Source organism: Leptonychotes weddellii, chromosome 1, assembly GCF_054177405.1.
Source record: "Leptonychotes weddellii isolate Sample4059 chromosome 1, ASM5417740v2, whole genome shotgun sequence".
Taxonomy (NCBI): Eukaryota; Metazoa; Chordata; class Mammalia; order Carnivora; family Phocidae; genus Leptonychotes; species Leptonychotes weddellii.
The window spans coordinates 33790795-33807247 of record NC_138369.1 but is presented as its reverse complement, the minus strand read 5'-3'; the positions used below and the strand labels follow the sequence as shown (position 1 = coordinate 33807247).

Genomic DNA, 16453 nt, shown 5'->3' with positions numbered 1-16453 from the left:
AGGACTCTGACAGAATTGAAATCAGCGGTGCAACAGTTGTCGAAAAAAACATGAGCCTAATTCAGAAAGGTGCACGGTTAGTCACCCTGCAGTGGTCAGGGGCTGTTCTAGTTGTTCTGACTAATTTCCACTTGTTTCTCTCAAGAAAAGTGGGAGGTACTTGGGGGGGGGGTCTCAAATCAAATAATCTCAATGATTTAAGAAATGAAAAATGAGCCCAGGGTGAAAAAGCTAATGGAGTTAGGGTTGTTGCTTTAACGAAAGACCTTGCTATCTGTAGAATGGGTATTTCAGTCCGGGAAGGGAAGTGTTGACATCCTTTGCAGTAAAGGAGGCTTAGCTCTCCCCGGATGCCTTGATACACATGATTGGATGGTAAGAAGAGGACACGGGTGAGAGCTGCGTATCTTCCCCTCTGTGGTATGCATGCTGGGTCCACAAACGCTGCGGCCCCCACTTCCCTCTGGCACACAGTAGCACTGTCCTTTCCTGCCCACTTGACGATCAGCACAGTCATGGGACTGCCTTGGCTAATGACCTTTGAGCAGAAGTGACATGTTTGAAGCAGAAGCTTTATGAGCCGGTGTGCTTGTTTCTCCAGAGACTTGGTCCCCTCTGCCATGGTTCCAGGTAGTGGGCTCCAGAGGGAGCAAGACCCCCAGCCCACCCTCGACCACATGTTTGTGGATGAGAAGTACACTGCTCTGCCTTCAAGCCATGAAGATGATTTGTTACCACAGCATAAGCTAGCCTCTCCTGAACGATGAAGTTGCTTCCCAGAGTCCCTGAAAATGGTCACTTGATGTGCTCCTATGAATGTGGCCTCTTACACCCAGCTATAAGCCACGGGCCTCTGAGCAAAGGCCAGCCCACCGATTCTTTCTCAGGAATCGGAATGCCAAGGGATAACAGGGACAATTGGCACTCCATAGTAGAAGCTACAGCTAAGAGGGTATGAAGGATAGTCCAGACGTTGGGCCATGTTGGGCCAAGGACAAGGCGAATGCAAGACAGCCGCCCAGTAACGGGGAGTGGCAAATGGAGGGACTGAGCTGAGAAAAGGAAACTGAGAAAGGAGGTACAGCCCCCAGATAGTCCCGATTTTGACTTTCCAGTTCATTCCTATAGGGCTGGTTGTGCTTTGTTTCCTGTTTTTAGTTTCTGTGAGATCCCTGTAGACTAACACTGACTCCCAAACACACACCCCCTTTGCTCGCTTGAACCAGTCCAGGGTGCTTCTGTGCTTTCCAACAAGAACCCTAACGAGAACAAAGTGGAAGCTGCAGCAGGAAGTTACTAGTAGTTGTTAATGCTGGCTAACACTTACTGTGCTTCAGGCACTGTTGCAGGTGCTTCATGGGTATTAGCCCGTCTCACTCCAACAGCAACGTTATGGGATACATACTCTCAGCATTCTCTCTTTTACAGATAAGGAAACTGAGGCATGGAGGGGTTGAGTGCCTGTTCCCATACCACCTTGCTACTAAGTGCTGTCTGATTTTAGATTCCACACTTTAAACCACTATGCTATAATGAACTTTTTTTTTTTTTAAGATTTTATTTATTTATTTGACAGAGGGAGGCACAGCGAGAGAGGGAACACAAGCAGGTGGAGCGGGAGAGGGAGAAGCAGGCTTCCAGCAGAGCAGGGAGCCTGATGTGGGGCTCGATCGCAGGACCCTGAGATCATGACCTGAGCCAAAGGCAGACGCTTAACGACTGAGCCACCCAGGTGCCCCGCTATAATGAACTTCTGAATGCCGTTGGTGATGTTTTGTTAGGTAAGATGTTTTTGAAATTCTGCTTCAGCATGTTTAAAGTTAAAATGATTGTTATTTATTTCATTTTATTTTATTACTTTATTTATTTATTTTTTAAAAGATTTATTTATCTGAGAGAGGGAGAGAGCGTGAGCACCAGGGGTAGGGGTAGAGGGAGAGAAACAGAGACAATCCCAAGCAGACTCCCTGTCCAGCGCAGAGCCTGAGGCGGGGCTCCATCCCACAACCCTGATAGCAGAAACCAAGAGTCAGGTGCTCAACCAACTGTGCCACTCAGGTACCCCTACTGTTATTTATTTTAGGTGTGACAAGGATATTTTTAAATGAAGTATTGTCTTTAGAAATGCATACTAAAATGTTTACAGATAAAACGCATGTCTGGGATTTGCTTCGGTAATGAGAGGGAGCCGGGAGTGGGTAGATGGCAATATAGATAATCCATGATTAGATATGAGTTGGTCATTGTTGAAGCTGGAAGGTGGATACATGGGGATCATTATGTTATTCTCTCTGCTTTTTTATGTGTCTGAAATTTTCCATAATAAAATATAAAAAACCAACCAACCAACAAACATACAAGAAGGCCTGGAAGAGACTGCAGTTGGCACAAAATTTAAAGGCCACTTTTTATCTTATCTATGCTATTTTCCTTTTAGAGCAGGGTTCTCAAACTATGACCAGTGGTCCAAATGTTTCTGTATAGCTTATAAGCTATGAATGGTTTTTATTAATTGAAAAAGTGCCCACTGCATGAAACTCAAAGTTTAGTGTTGATAAATAAAGTTTTATTGGAACATAGCCCTGCCCATTTGTTTATATCTTACCTGTGGTAGCTTGCACACTACAGAATTGAGTTGCTGTATTGGAGACCCCATGGGCCACAAAACTAAAATATTTACTGTATAGCCCTTTATAGAAAAAGTTTGCTGGCCCGCTTCTAGAAGGGGATTTATTCATGCATAACTTTGTTTTTAAAAACCAATAAAAAGAAAAACAATATTTTCTTTTTTTTTTTAATTAGGAAAGTAATACAAGACCATTGTAGACAATGTGGAACATACCAGAGTAAGAGAAAGAAAATGAAAATTATCCACTGGGCACCCATTTCTAAAATCTTCCCTCTTCCCTCTCATTGACCAACTATTGACAAAATGAAAACTGCTCTGGTTTCAGGAAAAAGTAAGGATTGTCTTTCTGGGGCTCGGTTGGACAAGAACGGCAAGAAAACATATGCCGTTACAGGGAGACACCTGAAAGGTTCTGAAAGAGGCCACCTGGGATCTTGTTAGATTTAAATTGTACGATAACCTTCCCATCACATCTCTAAACTCCCGTATAAATAAAGCCTAGTGGGAGGGCCTTGTAGTGAACATTCAACATAGCAGAGAGCACTGATACTCAGGGTGTGAATCCAGTTAACAAGCTCCTGGGGAAAAAAAATAACAACCTTTATTATGTTTTATTTATTTTTTAGAGATATCATTTTTTTAAGTAATCTCTACACCCGACGTGGGGCTCGAACCCACAACCCCAAGATCAAGAGTCGCATGCTCCACTGACTCAGCCAGCCCCCCCCCCAAAATAACAACCTTTAAAACTGACTTAGGCCATGTTCCAGCAGCGCACTAGCCAAAAGGTAGAAGCCACCCAAATGTCCATCAATGGATGCTTGGACAACAAAACGTGGTATAAACACGCAATGGAATGCGAATTCAGCCATAAAATGGAAGGAAATTCTGGCACATGCTACAACGTGGATGAACCTTGAGGACATGATACGAAGTAAAAAGCTAGTCATAAAAGGCGAAAGATGTATGCGATCTGAAGAGAAATCTGAAGTGTGATCCCACTTCTAGGAGGTATCTACAGTAGTCAGATTAGTAGAGAAAGCAAGTAGAACAGTGCTTCCTGGGCCTGGAGGGAGGAGGCAATAGGAGCCACTGTTGATGGGGACGGAGTTCCAGTGTGGGAAGATGAAAAAGCTTTAGAGCTGCTGCTGGTGGTGGATGCACAACCGTGTGAATGTACTTAATGCCACTGAACTATCCACTTAAAAATGGTTTAAATGGTAACTTTCACGCTAGGTGTGTTCTACCACAAGTCTCAAAAAATGACTTAAATTTCAAGCAGTTGAAAAGTGGTAATAATAGGCAAAGAAGCTAAATCTTAGCAGCAAAGAGATCAATTAACTGAAAAAAAAAGTCTTAAGGCTGCATGGTTAATATAATGCTTGAAGGTGCTTACTAATGAGATGATGTGGAGTTTCTGGGCTGGCCTTGAGAGTTTGCTTTCTGTGTTGGAAGGTCCAGGAATAGGTCTGCCTGGGAAATCGGAAACTTGATTCTTCCAGTTCAGTTCGTTTTATACTAATGCCAAGAGAACGGTCTAAAGGAAAAGTCCGAGCTGTATTAGTGGTATCACCAGGGATCGGACTTTTCATTATTTGCATGCTGCACTTACAAGCCTGATTTCAGTAAAATGTGCTCAGTTTCTAATAACCCACCAGGATTGTGGCCATCGCCCCCACCATTTAAGGACTGAGTGTTGGCCGGAGCTTCTGGGCAGTTTGCAGCTCCCCTGAGCCACCAAGCGTGTGCACCCCACCCCTGCGAATGACGGCATGGTCAGATGAGCTAAGCAGGCACGCTGTAAAGACCCAGTGTCTGGTTTTCCATGGGAAAGCCCGGGAGAATGGGATGAGTTGCTATCATCCATCACAAATACCAAGTTATACCCCAGTCATCATTTGGAGTGGAAAAGATCTTCCCAGATGGTGATGAAGAGCAGCCGTTGACCATACCTGATGTGAAGCTGTGGGACCAGACGCCAGTGACGGTTTGACCAAAAGTGACTCTTGGCGAGTCCTGCCTCCATCCTAGGATAGTGGGACATGTTATGTAAGGCCAGCGTTCTTTCTGATTCATCCATTGGATCATTCTGATTCGTGAATGCCCAGCTTGGACAGTTGTTAAATATTTTTTAAAAAATCACTCAGCCGAATCCGTGTTTGCTGGCAGCCTCCCGTATCTGAGGGACACTAGGGTTAAATTTTCTGATAACTTGGCTTTTAAAAAGTGGAGTGGCCATTTAACCAACCTCTCATTCCCTCACACTTGGGGCTTTTGAAATGTGTTTTTCATTGGGTTTTGTCTGAAATATCAAAAGGGTAAGATCACTAGGAGTGGATAACTAGAGCCTCAAAAAGAGTAAAAACAACAATTTACTGAATCTACTATTTATTGGTGACTTTACATTTGTTATTCCTAATTGCCACATGAAGAGTTAGGTCTGTTTCTTATTTTACTTACTATAGGAGCCAAGGCTGAGAGAAGCAAAGTGACTTGCGAAAGGTCATTCGTCTAGTAAGCGGCAAACCCCACATTCAAATATAGCACTACAGTATTTTGTCTCACATTTGGGTAATCCATGTATAACACTTCGCTGACATGGTGGACCTCTGTGGTTTTTGCCCCTCAACGTATGCATCCCAATCACCTTTCTTCTGCTAACAGTACATTGATATTCCTCTGGGGTACTATCTTCTCCCCAATTCTCATTCCAGGTGTTTGGGAGGGGGGTCATGTAACTCGAACCTGGGCAATCAGTTCATGGTATTTTCCTGACTACAGTGACTAACTCATTCATTCAACAAATATTTTTTAAAGATTTATTGATTTATTTTAGAGAGAGAGAGTGTGCGCACGCACCCGTGTGTGTGGGGGGGGGCAGAGGGAGAGGGACAGAGAGAATCTCTAGCGGACTCCCCACTGAGTGCAGACCCCCAAAGCTGGGCTTGATCCAAGGACCCTGAGATCATGACATGAGCCAAAATCCAGAGTCTCACCTCAACCGACTGAGCCACCCAGGTGCCCCTCAATTCGACAAATATTTATTAAGAGGAGTTGGGACATAGAGCAGGGATCAAGACGGTGAGGATGCTGCTCCAGGGGAGCTTATTTTCTAGTGGGGGCAGGCAGATAATAAACAAGTAGCAAATAGCATAATTTCAATTGATAATAAGTGTTTAAAAAAAACATAAAACAGAGTAATGGGACTATAAGAGTAACAAGGAGTGGAGATGGACTCTTTTCAAGAGGGTGGCTAGGGTCGATGGGAGGCAGTGGCACTTGTGTTGGGTCACATTTCCACCTGACTTGACCTTGGAAGGGCACGTGGCCCCCAGACTGCTGGCAGCCATCTTGCCCATCCTTGGAGCCGGAGACTAAAGCCAGTGTGGGGAAAGGATGGAGAAGGGGGGAGAGAGAGAGAGAGAGAGAGGGTTCTGAGGATCTCTTGAAACCTCTGAATCATGCTATAAGTGAAGTGAGACCTGCTCCCTAAACTTGTGTGCAAGGGGAGCCTATAGATTATTTTTCTTGAGAGGGTTTGGTCATTTTATGTTTTCTGTTTCTTGCACCAGAAAGAATCTTATGTTGTACAGCGCATGTTCAGACTCATCACTGCCTGGCACATGAACCTCCTTCACTACTGGCAGATGTGAGTAAATTTTGGATAGATAAGCAGATGGCCAAATAGATAGATGATAGCTAGAGAGCTTATAGGCTATTGATACAGAAAAGTTACAAGTCACTAATTATCCATGCATGGAGAAAAGGATCAGAAAAATACACCCTCAACTCTTCACATAGTTAACACTCTAGGATGAGAGGTGGGGGATTTCACTTTTTAATTATTAACTGCTAGAATGTTTCCATTTAAAAGCAAGCGTGCATCACTTTTAATATTTAAAAAACTGCAGATCTGGAAGGGTGTGGACAGAGAAACCTGTGGAATGGTAGTGAACTGGGCCCCCAACAACATGCCCATAGCATGTAAAATGAGGTATTGGAGGGCTGTTACTCTGCGTAGCTGCCAAGAGGGGCTATTCTTGGGGCTACTGAGCAAAGAAGGGGCTGCCTTGCTTTCTTTCCTACAGAGCTTCCCAACATTTTTCTTGTCCTGTAAGGACAGCTGAAAGATGATAATGTCTGTATGGCTCATAGGATAAAAAATGAGGCCACACGAATCCAGAAGTTTTTTCCTAGGCACTGTGTTGACCCCAGACCCTGCCTAATTCTCCTAAGAGCTGAGGAGATCAATTTCTTTACATGGAACCCATTCACTGAGCAACAGCCAGCCATGGTTATCAGACAGAGGCTTTTTCTACTGAAAACCCATGATCCCTCGGGGCACCTGGCTAGTTCAGTTGGCAGAGCATGGGACTCTTGATCTCAGGGTTATGAGTTTGAGCCCCATGTTGGGCACAGAGTTTACTTTAAAAAAACAAAGCAGGATTCTTAAAGTGCTTCTCCTTCATGCCTAAGGAATTTTATCTATCTCAAAGTTCAGAACCTTGACTAGCATTGTTACAGATGTTTATTTTGGTTTTAAAATACTCAGAACTTATGAGGTACCTGGCCAGTTCTGTCAGCGGAATGTGTGACTCTGGATCTCGGGGATGTGGGTTCGAGCCCCAGGCTGGGTATAGAGATCACTTTAAAAATGAAATCTTTAGGGGCACCTGGGTGGCTCAGTCAGTTAAGTGTCCACCTCCTGATTTCGGCTAGGGTCATGATCTCAGGGTCGTGGGATCAAGCCCTGTTTTGGGCTGCATGCTGGGCATTGAGACAGCTTAAGATTTTCTCTCTCCTTCTCCCTCGGCCCCTCCCCCCACCCCACTTGTGCATGCTCTCTCTCTTTCTCAAAAAAAAAAAATTAAGTAAATAAAATAAAATCTTTAAGAAATAAGATAAAATATTCATAGAACCTATAATTATACTCTTATTGTGCCTGAATTTTGCTTGCTTTCTCTTTAGTAGATTTCTTTTTAGAGAACAACTTCGGCAATCGTTTTGGGATATCCTTTCTCTTGGATACTTCCATTAGATCATGGATCATTCCTAAATCATAATCCTGGGTGAATGCTGTTTCTTAGAGGAGGACAAAGTCCCACATAGATTCCAGCTTTGCTGTTTAAAGTAAGGAACAAAATTTTATGGCAATCTTGTCAGAAAACTCTTGAAAATTCTATGATAGAATCAGTCCTCATCATTGCTCCTTTCACCTTAGGAAAAAAATAATTACTTCTCTATAGCAGATTGCATTTGGACCCAAATAAATTGTGTGCTAAAGCCTTCTAAAGCTGTAGCTACTGAAACATTTCCCCTTGCAATTGGACTTTTTTATTTAATCGCTTTGCCCAGAGAAAATGAAAAAGCAAACTCCAAACTAGGGAAGGTTGAATAATCACAAATTCCAACTTTAAGGAATCTGAATTAATGAGATTTCATGGGATTTTTCTTGCCAAGAAAGAACTACCACCTTCCTCCCATGGGTCTGTGATGCTTATAACTTTACTTACAGGCTTACAATATCACTCCCTAGAGAAGGAATTATGGTCAGACTTTAATTTGGATCAACAGATAAAATTAGAAAATCTCTTGAGGGAAATGTCATTCATTATTTACAAATGTACATAATTAAAGGAAGAAGTTATATACAGAGGAAAGACTGTAGTGTCTGTAGAGCAAAGCCTTAAGTATAAGTAGAATTCCCTGGAATCTCACCAGGTGCAGGCCTGAAACAGATTAATTTAAAGTCTACAACTTGGGGACACCTGGCTGGCTCAGTTGGTAGAGCATGTGACGCTTGAGCTCAGGGTTGTGAGTCCAAGCCCCACATGGGTGTGGAGGCTACGTAAAAAAATAAAAATAAAATAAATAAAGTATACAATTTGGAAAAAAAAGTAGCTTGAGGTATATACACTAAACTATTATCTGTGTTTTTCTCTGCGGCTTGGGGAGAGAGGTGGTTATTAAGGAATAGTTTAACTTGATAGAAGAGATTGCTTGTGTTTGGTTATTTAGATAATAAATACAGCAGATATTGATTAGGCTTTTTGGCCACCCAGCAACTAGAACACCTTTCCTATATTTGTAGAATTTCTCATCTTATGAGTCTGAATATGCCTAAGCCAGAAACTCATTTTCTGAACCTCCTTTGTAACTAGGTGTAGTAATCAGAGTTTTCCAGAGAAACAGAACCAACAGGATAATATATATTATATATGTAGATGTAGCTATAAATATAGATATATCTATAGATATAACTATCAGTATATCTATCTATCGAGAGAGAGAGAGAGAGGAAGGAAGGAAGAGAAGGAGAGAGTTTAAGGAATTGGCTCACATGATTATGGATACCCAGGGAAGAGTCAATGTTGCAATTCAAGTCCCAAGGCCATCTGCTGGCAGGGTTGTTTCTTGCTTGGGGGAGGTCAGTCTTTTGGTCTATTCAGACCCTCAACTGATTAGATGAGAACCACCTCCACGTTGTGGAGGACAATCTGATTTAATCAGACACCTCTGATTTAAATGTTTATCTCATCCAAAAAACACTCTCACAGAAAAATCCAAAGTAATGGTTGACCAAATATGTGGGCACTGTGACCCAGCCAAGTTAACACATAAAATTACCCATCACAATAAAATATAGACATTTGACCTAACCCCTACACAGGCTTTGGTTTGGAAGTAAGGGCGTGTAAAATCCATTCTTCATGTAGGGTGGTGGTGAAGACATCCAGCTTACATAGGCAGGATGGCAGCAGTCCCAGTGGCATCGCCTTTTTGCTAGAGTATATGGGGGTCTGTGCTAGCAATGGCAGCAGAAGGGTCTCCACAGGAGGGGTCAGAGCTTTGTTAAATCAAGTCTCATTCTTTAGTCTTCCCAGGAATTCAGTGAACTACCTAGCTCCTTAAATACATTCCTCTTCTGTTTAAACTAGCTGGGGTGGATTCTGTTGTTTGCAGCTAAGACCTCTGAAATTCAATAAGCATGTTGTATTAATTGTTACTGCCTAACAAATTACCCCAGAACTTAATGGCTTAAAACAATAATACACATTTAGTATAGCCTGCATTATGTGCAGGTCAAGAATTTGGCAGTAGCTTGGCTGGGTGGTTCCGGCCCAGGGTCTCTCATGAGGCTGCAGTGGTTTTGTTGGTCAGCACCCTCGTCATCTGAAGGCTTGACTGGGGCTGGAGGATCTACTTTCTAGATGGCTTATTCACATGGCTGGCCAGTTGGTGCTGACTGTTGGCAAGAAGACTCCGTTCCTCTTGTGTGGACCTCTGCGTACAGCTTCTTGAGTGTTCTCACAGCATGTAGGCTGTCTTTCTCCAGAGACAGTGATCCAAGAGAGAAAGGTAGATGCCACAGTGCTTTTTATGACTTTGGCTATGTGAAATCACATGCTATCAATCCACCCCATTCTATTTGTTACAAGAAAGTCACTAGGTCCAGCTCTATACAAAAGGAGAAAAATTCCTTTCTACTTTTTGAAGCGGAAGGCGGCGGGGGGGGGGGGGATGCAAAAGAATCTGTAGATGTATTTTTAAATTTTCTGTGGTAGCCAGGTTTGAGATGGTCCCCCAATCTCATCTCCTGATATTCACACCCTTGTGTATTTGTTCTATTCTCTGTCACAGTTGTTCTCTTTGACCAGCGGCCTATGGAGGAGTGATGATGTGTCACTTCTGAAATTAAGATATAAAAAGCTCCAACCTCTTTTGCTCTCTTTCTTTCTCCCTGCCTCCCTTGCTCTGGAGGAAGCAAGCGACCATGCTGTGCACAGCCTTATGGAGTGGTCCATGAACTGGAGCCTCCAGCTACCAGCCAGCAAGAAACTGAGGCCAGCCAACAGCTGTATGAGCAAGCTGGAAACATCCTCCCGTCCTCACTGAGCCTTCATGAGACTACAGATACAGGTGACAGTTTGTACCCTCATGAGACCTCTTGAGACCTTGAGCCAGAAGCATTCGGCTAAGCTGCTCCTGGATTCCTGACCCGTAGAACCTTTGGGAGATAATGTTTGTGGCTTTAAGTTGCTGATGTTTTGGGGTGATTTTTTTATGCAGCAGTAGATAACTAATACTTCACCGGACATGTAGCACTATTTTTTCCGCAGAGGAAATAAAGGTTTGTGTGTGAGTATGTGTGTGTGGTGAGTGTGTGTGTGTGTGTGCCTCGGAAAGAGAGTGAGAGAATAAAATATAGCTCTACTTAAGTCAGCAAAGGCAGACATGTCTATCTTTCAGTCCTCACCGAGTATTCTGATGTTTCCCTAACCACTTGGAAATTCTCAATTAAATCTTAAGTTGAAATTGTTCTCTTTTAGGGCTGGAGGCTGCTGCTTACCAAGCTGTAAATTGCCACCAAGATTGTGTCAAGCAGAGGCACCTGGGTGGGTCAGTTGGTTAAGTGTCTGCCTTTGGCTCAGGTCATGATCCCAGGGTCCTGGGATTGAGCCCTGCATCGGGCTCCCTGCTCAGCAGAGAGCCTGCTTCTCCCTCTCCCTCTGCCTGCCACTCCCCCTGCTTATGCTCTCTCTCTCTCTCACTATCTCTCTCTCTCTCTCTGTGTGTCAAATAAATAAATAAAATCTTAAAAAAAATCATTTATTGAAAAAAAAAAAAAAGATGTGTCAAGCAGGGCCTGGGCAGCCCCTCCCTCAAAATGGTGGGTTGGGGTCTTATTGGGCTCCAATGTATATTAACAGGCTCTATGCTTCAAAAGTAGCAATGATTCTTCTTTTAACTTCTAGTTAGCATTATTGCTTTAGGAAGTCTGTAGTTACAGACTATAACAAGTACTTTGTGGATAATTCATCATATTTTTAGATTTAATAACAAAAACATATGTACAATCTACATTTTTTTCAGTTATTCAAGATAATACAGCATCCATTTGTTTCAATGAACATGAGATGAGAACCACCTGGTGCCCACACCGGCCCAGGCCTGGGACACGGGCTTTAAATGTCCTCACACTGCAGGAAGAGAGCACATGCCTTTGGGGCCGCCGTAACACAATGACAGGAATGCTAAAGCCCTCCTCTTCCGTTTGGTGAAAAAGCCAGCAGTCTGTCTCCAAGGAGCCCCACAGGGTGACTTGTGAATTCACCCAGGTTCAGGTTCTGGTCATAGAGCTTTGTAGGCAGCACACCCAGAGCAATCTGTGCCCCAGGGAAAATCTATTAACCACCCTCATGAGACTCTTGCATAAACCAGAAGGTCAGTTTATTAATTTACAATGAAAATTCTAACTATCACAGGGATCAGGACACTCCTGTTTGCCTGTCAAGCCTTCCTCCCTCCTCCTGGCCTCTCCTCTTCCCTTACTTCCATCCCTGCTCTGATGAATACTTAGTGAGCATGTCCCGTGAGCCAGGCACAGGGCTGAGAGCTGGAGGAACAGTGACAGATCAAAGCAACAGAGTTCCTGCCCTCGGTCTGAGAGATAGAAGGAAATCCTAATTGAAACACTCACACAGATGAATGTCAGGTCCCTTTGTTTTTCGTGGAGCCCTTTGAGATTATAATGACCAGGAAGGTTCCTGTCCTCAGGACAATGGGCACTCTCAAACACACACAACATGGCGCACACAACTTCAGGGGATTCTCAGTTACCCTTAAACCCATCTGGGGATGTGGGGTGCAGAATATCCCCCTCTGTTGGCAGAACTACATGGGAAGCAGCCAAGTCATACCCAGAAGTTGGCTTTGAGATCATGGAGTTGAAACAAGGGTGTTATTGAGCTGAATTGAATTGTTCGAGGGCATTAGGCTAAGATTGCCCACATGTCATAAATGGCTTTGCCACTTGAGATACTCCCTCCATTGGAGGTCTCCCCCAACCTGGAGCAGTGCCTGAATGGAGTCCTGTCAGCATTAACCTCTTTTCTCTAAGTGAACAAAGCTGACCAAATCCCACTTGGTTGACTAGTCTCTCTTTAGATTGGCCAATACCTTGATCCACCGAGAGCCAACATACCTAGCCTTGGAGCGATACAGTGGCCTTCAGAGGACTCCACATATCCTGTCTCTGATCCATCATGAATAGGTTTAAAGCTTAACTTCGGTGGAGAGCTGTATCTTTCTTGCAAGTTCTTAGAAGCCATAGTGTTTTGGGCCCCAGCAACTTCCAGCTGGTTTTTTCCAAGAGCATCTGGAACATAAGAAAAGGCAGACACCTGGCTCATCAAAAACCTCTCCAGCCTAACTTTATTCTCTCCACAAGATAAAGCAGGAATTGGCAAACTTTTTCTGTAAAAAGAACCACATAGTAAATATTTTAGGTCTCTTTCATAACTACTCTGTTGCTGAGTGCAAAAAGCAGCTGTAGATAATACATCAATACATCTATGAATGAGTACAGCTGTGTTCCAACAAAACCTTCCTTACAAAAAGCAGTGGGCTGGCCAGATCTGGCCTGTGGTCTGTAGTTTGCTGACCCCTGGTCTAGGAGATGATCATCCTGACAGCTTCTCCCCAGTTCCCTCTGCTCTCCTTCACTGGTCTTCCTGAAGGATTTATTTCCACCGGATTTCCGAGGATTTAACAAACAGAGAAAATAGTCCTGAGGTAAGAGCAAATGGAAGATTGCTTTCAGCTAGGAAAGGCTCCCCGACCTCGGTGCTCAGTCCTTTCTGGTGTGTACAGCGTGCAGAAACGGTGGGGAAGAAACATCAAATGAAGGTGGGGAAAACGTGAAGAATGTTAAATCCAGAGAACAGAAGGTTCCAGCAAGGCACCAGGAGCAGTTAAGAGCACTTGCTCTTCAGTCAGATAATGATATTAATAGTAACAACAACGCAACACAGATAACATTATTGAACACTGACCCTGTACCAAACATTCCTCCAGGTGTTTTTCTAAGGATCCTATGTAGTGCTGGGTTTGCCTTCCAGCCGCGCCACCCTCTAGCGGTGTAACCCCGCCTCACCCCTCCGAGCCTTAGTTTCTCCATCCCCTAAAGGAGGGTGTGGAGTAACCTATCAAAAGCACTCAGCCCAGTGCCTGGCTCCCCCTAAGTGCTCAGGGAGAATTAAACCTTCGTTATTCCGATCTGTGCAGGAGCCAGGCTTGTTCTCTGTACCCCAGAGCTTAGCATCGAAGCCGGTTGATGGAACCCCTGGAACCTCCGCAAAGAGAGACTCCACCCCCAAGAGAAGCTTGCTGACCCAGCGCTACCAGGGTACAGAGCTCTGTGGGAAGGTCGTAGATTGTTGTGGGTTTTTGTTTTGTTGTTGTTGTTTTTTTAAGATTTTATTTATTTGTCAGAGAGAAAGAGAGCACAAGCAGGGGGAGCGGCAGGCAGAGGGAGAGGGAGAAGCAGGCTCGCCGCTGAGCAGGGAGCCCGACATGGGGCTCGATCCCAGGACCCTGGGACCATGACCTGAGCCGAAGGCAGATGCTTAACGGCTGCCTAACGACTGAGTCACCCAGGTGTCCCTGTTGCTGTTGTTTTTAAAGATGTTCTTTATTTGAGAGACAGAGGGAGAGTTCACAAGCGGGGGTGGGGGGCGGGGAGGGAGAAGCAGGCTCCCTGCCAAGCAAGGAGCCTGACGCAGGGCTCCATCCCAGGACCCCAGGATCACGACCTGAGCTTAAGGCAGACACTTAACTGACTGAGCCACCCAGGCGCCCCCCGCCCCACCAGGTTATAGATTCTTGGAAGAAAGTGTTCTGTAGTGAAACAGGTTTGAGAAATTTTCAATTAAGCAGAATTAAACAAGTTTCTCAACGCTATATTTCTTAGAGCCCTGAATATACTACTATGGTATAAATCACTAAGCAGGTATTATCACAAACAGCTTTTTCCAGATGTATTTATCCACCAGTCGTTTCTTGCCTCCTCAAGGGAGGATTGGTTTGTCATAGAAAACTCTTTAAGAAGATACAGCTGGAGCTGTGTGAAAATTGATTGGCTAAGTGAGGTAGTGAGCTCCTCATTAAGGGAAGTGTGCAAGCAAAGGCCAGATGCTCAAAGGGCAGGTGTGTGGACAGGGTCATCCCGTGGTAGATGACAAGGGGACCGAGTGAAGTGAAAGGCTCCTGTCATTCCCTGCAGCTGGTCTTCAGGCTCTGGGGACTGTGCTGGTTTTCTGTTCCAGCTCGGGAATTTTGAATTTGACTTTGATACCAAGAAAGGAGCCTTTTGGGGAACACTCTAGTAGCCCCAAGTAATGAGGCCCTGAGGAGCCAGGCTGACCTCCCCTGCTCTGGGGTCCCCTCAGGTCTGCTGGGGATCCAGGTGTGGGTCACCAAGGGCAGCGAAATCGCATTGTCTGTCATAACGTAGGAGCTCAGGAAATGTTCCTCTTTGCTATCCATCCTGAGTGTCCTGAGATGTCACTGGCCAAGGGCAGAGGACCTGAACTGGACCCTCTGTTCTGGCTTTGCCGCCTTCCAGTGGGCTGGTCCCTGCAGCTCCATTTCTCTAGGCCTCCAGTTCCTCGTGTGTAAAATGGGAATAACAGTCACTTCCTGGGTGAGCATCCCTAGGCTGTCTCAGCTGTAGCTCTCCTCAGGGCTGGGCACACAGGGCCTTCTCTGAAGCTTTGAGTGCCTGCCCCCAGGAGCAACCTCCAATCAAAGGCAGCAGACACGGGCACGGGGTGACAAGTGGCCCAGCATCCCTGGTCCTGGGGCAGGCAGTTCTGGGAGGGGGCTTGGAGCGGTGACCTCACTAATTCACCTTATGTCAACATTTGTCTGTTCCTGTCTCATTCTCGCCGTTCCCTCCCCCTGCTCCTGAGATCATCTCTTAAAGAAACTTCCAGTACCTAGATCCTTTTCTCAGGCTTCACTTTTGGGGGAACCCAAACGAAGACAGGACTGAGTAAGACACTGTGGCTATGGTAAGTGCTCAGTAATTATTCACTGATCGTTACTGAAAAATCGAGTCTGGTTCACCTTCTGGTGTCCGTCCCACTACCACCCATGTGCATGTGCACACACATGCACACACACGCACATGCTTATATCAACAATTCTAAGGCTACTTGAGATCTTATTCTCTCGATCCTGGTTAAGACATGCAAAATTTCCCCTGTCCGCTCGAGCTGTAGGAGCAATCTGGTTACTAAAACCCTTCCAATCCCCTTGTTTTCAACATGATGTGGACAAACTACAGGATGTTGTGGGCTAAAACTAGGGTTATTCTCTTTCCACTTGACCAGTCCTGTTCTCCAGTTCTCCCACCACTCTGCTCCTTGCTGGAATTTTCCCACTTGTCACCAGAAAGGACCCACTTGTCACCAGAAAGGACCAATTCCGGAGCTGACACTGTTGACAAAGGCCAGAGGCCCTGACTGGAGCCAGGAACACTGAACACAAGCAGGGGGCAGTTTTCGAGACTGGAGATGGGTGGGTTCATCAAAGAAGGCATTTGGATGCTGTCACAAGGAGTGGCCGGGACATACCCTCTGCTTCTGACCTCCCCTGTGGCGGTAACGAGTTCTAGAATTTCTTTCTGCACAATGAGCAGAGCTTTTCTGCTCTTGACACTTAAGTCCCGCCTGAACCCCCCACCCCCTGCCATTTAATCATCTTTCAGGTTTGGGGAATGTCTTTGTTAAAAACTCACCGTTCATTATCACTCTTCTCAACATCCTGGACAATGGGGTACTTTGTGGGAACCCCAGAACATTATGACTCTGTTGGAAACCCCCTCCCCAGTTCACTCGGTGCTGCCCGCTCTCCTCACGAGCAGGGTATGGAGTGTCCTTGGCAGTCCCAGCTCAGTGACTGCTTGGCCCCATATCTGTGCATGCCCCCTCCCAGGCCTTGCTGAGCGCATTGCTGGTTAATTGGAGGAGTTTTCCAGTA

The 16453-nt window shown here is 45.0% G+C and overlaps 1 long non-coding RNA gene across 1 annotated transcript; it reads left to right on the top strand.

Annotated features, from left to right (window-relative positions):
* Positions 1–1582: 1582 nt before the first annotated feature.
* Positions 1583–11176, top strand: LOC115936962 (uncharacterized). The gene is made up of 3 exons (XR_004072313.2): positions 1583–1781; positions 10395–10549; positions 10960–11176. It is a non-coding gene; the product is annotated as an uncharacterized LOC115936962 (long non-coding RNA).
* The last annotated feature ends 5277 nt before the right edge of the window (positions 11177–16453 follow it).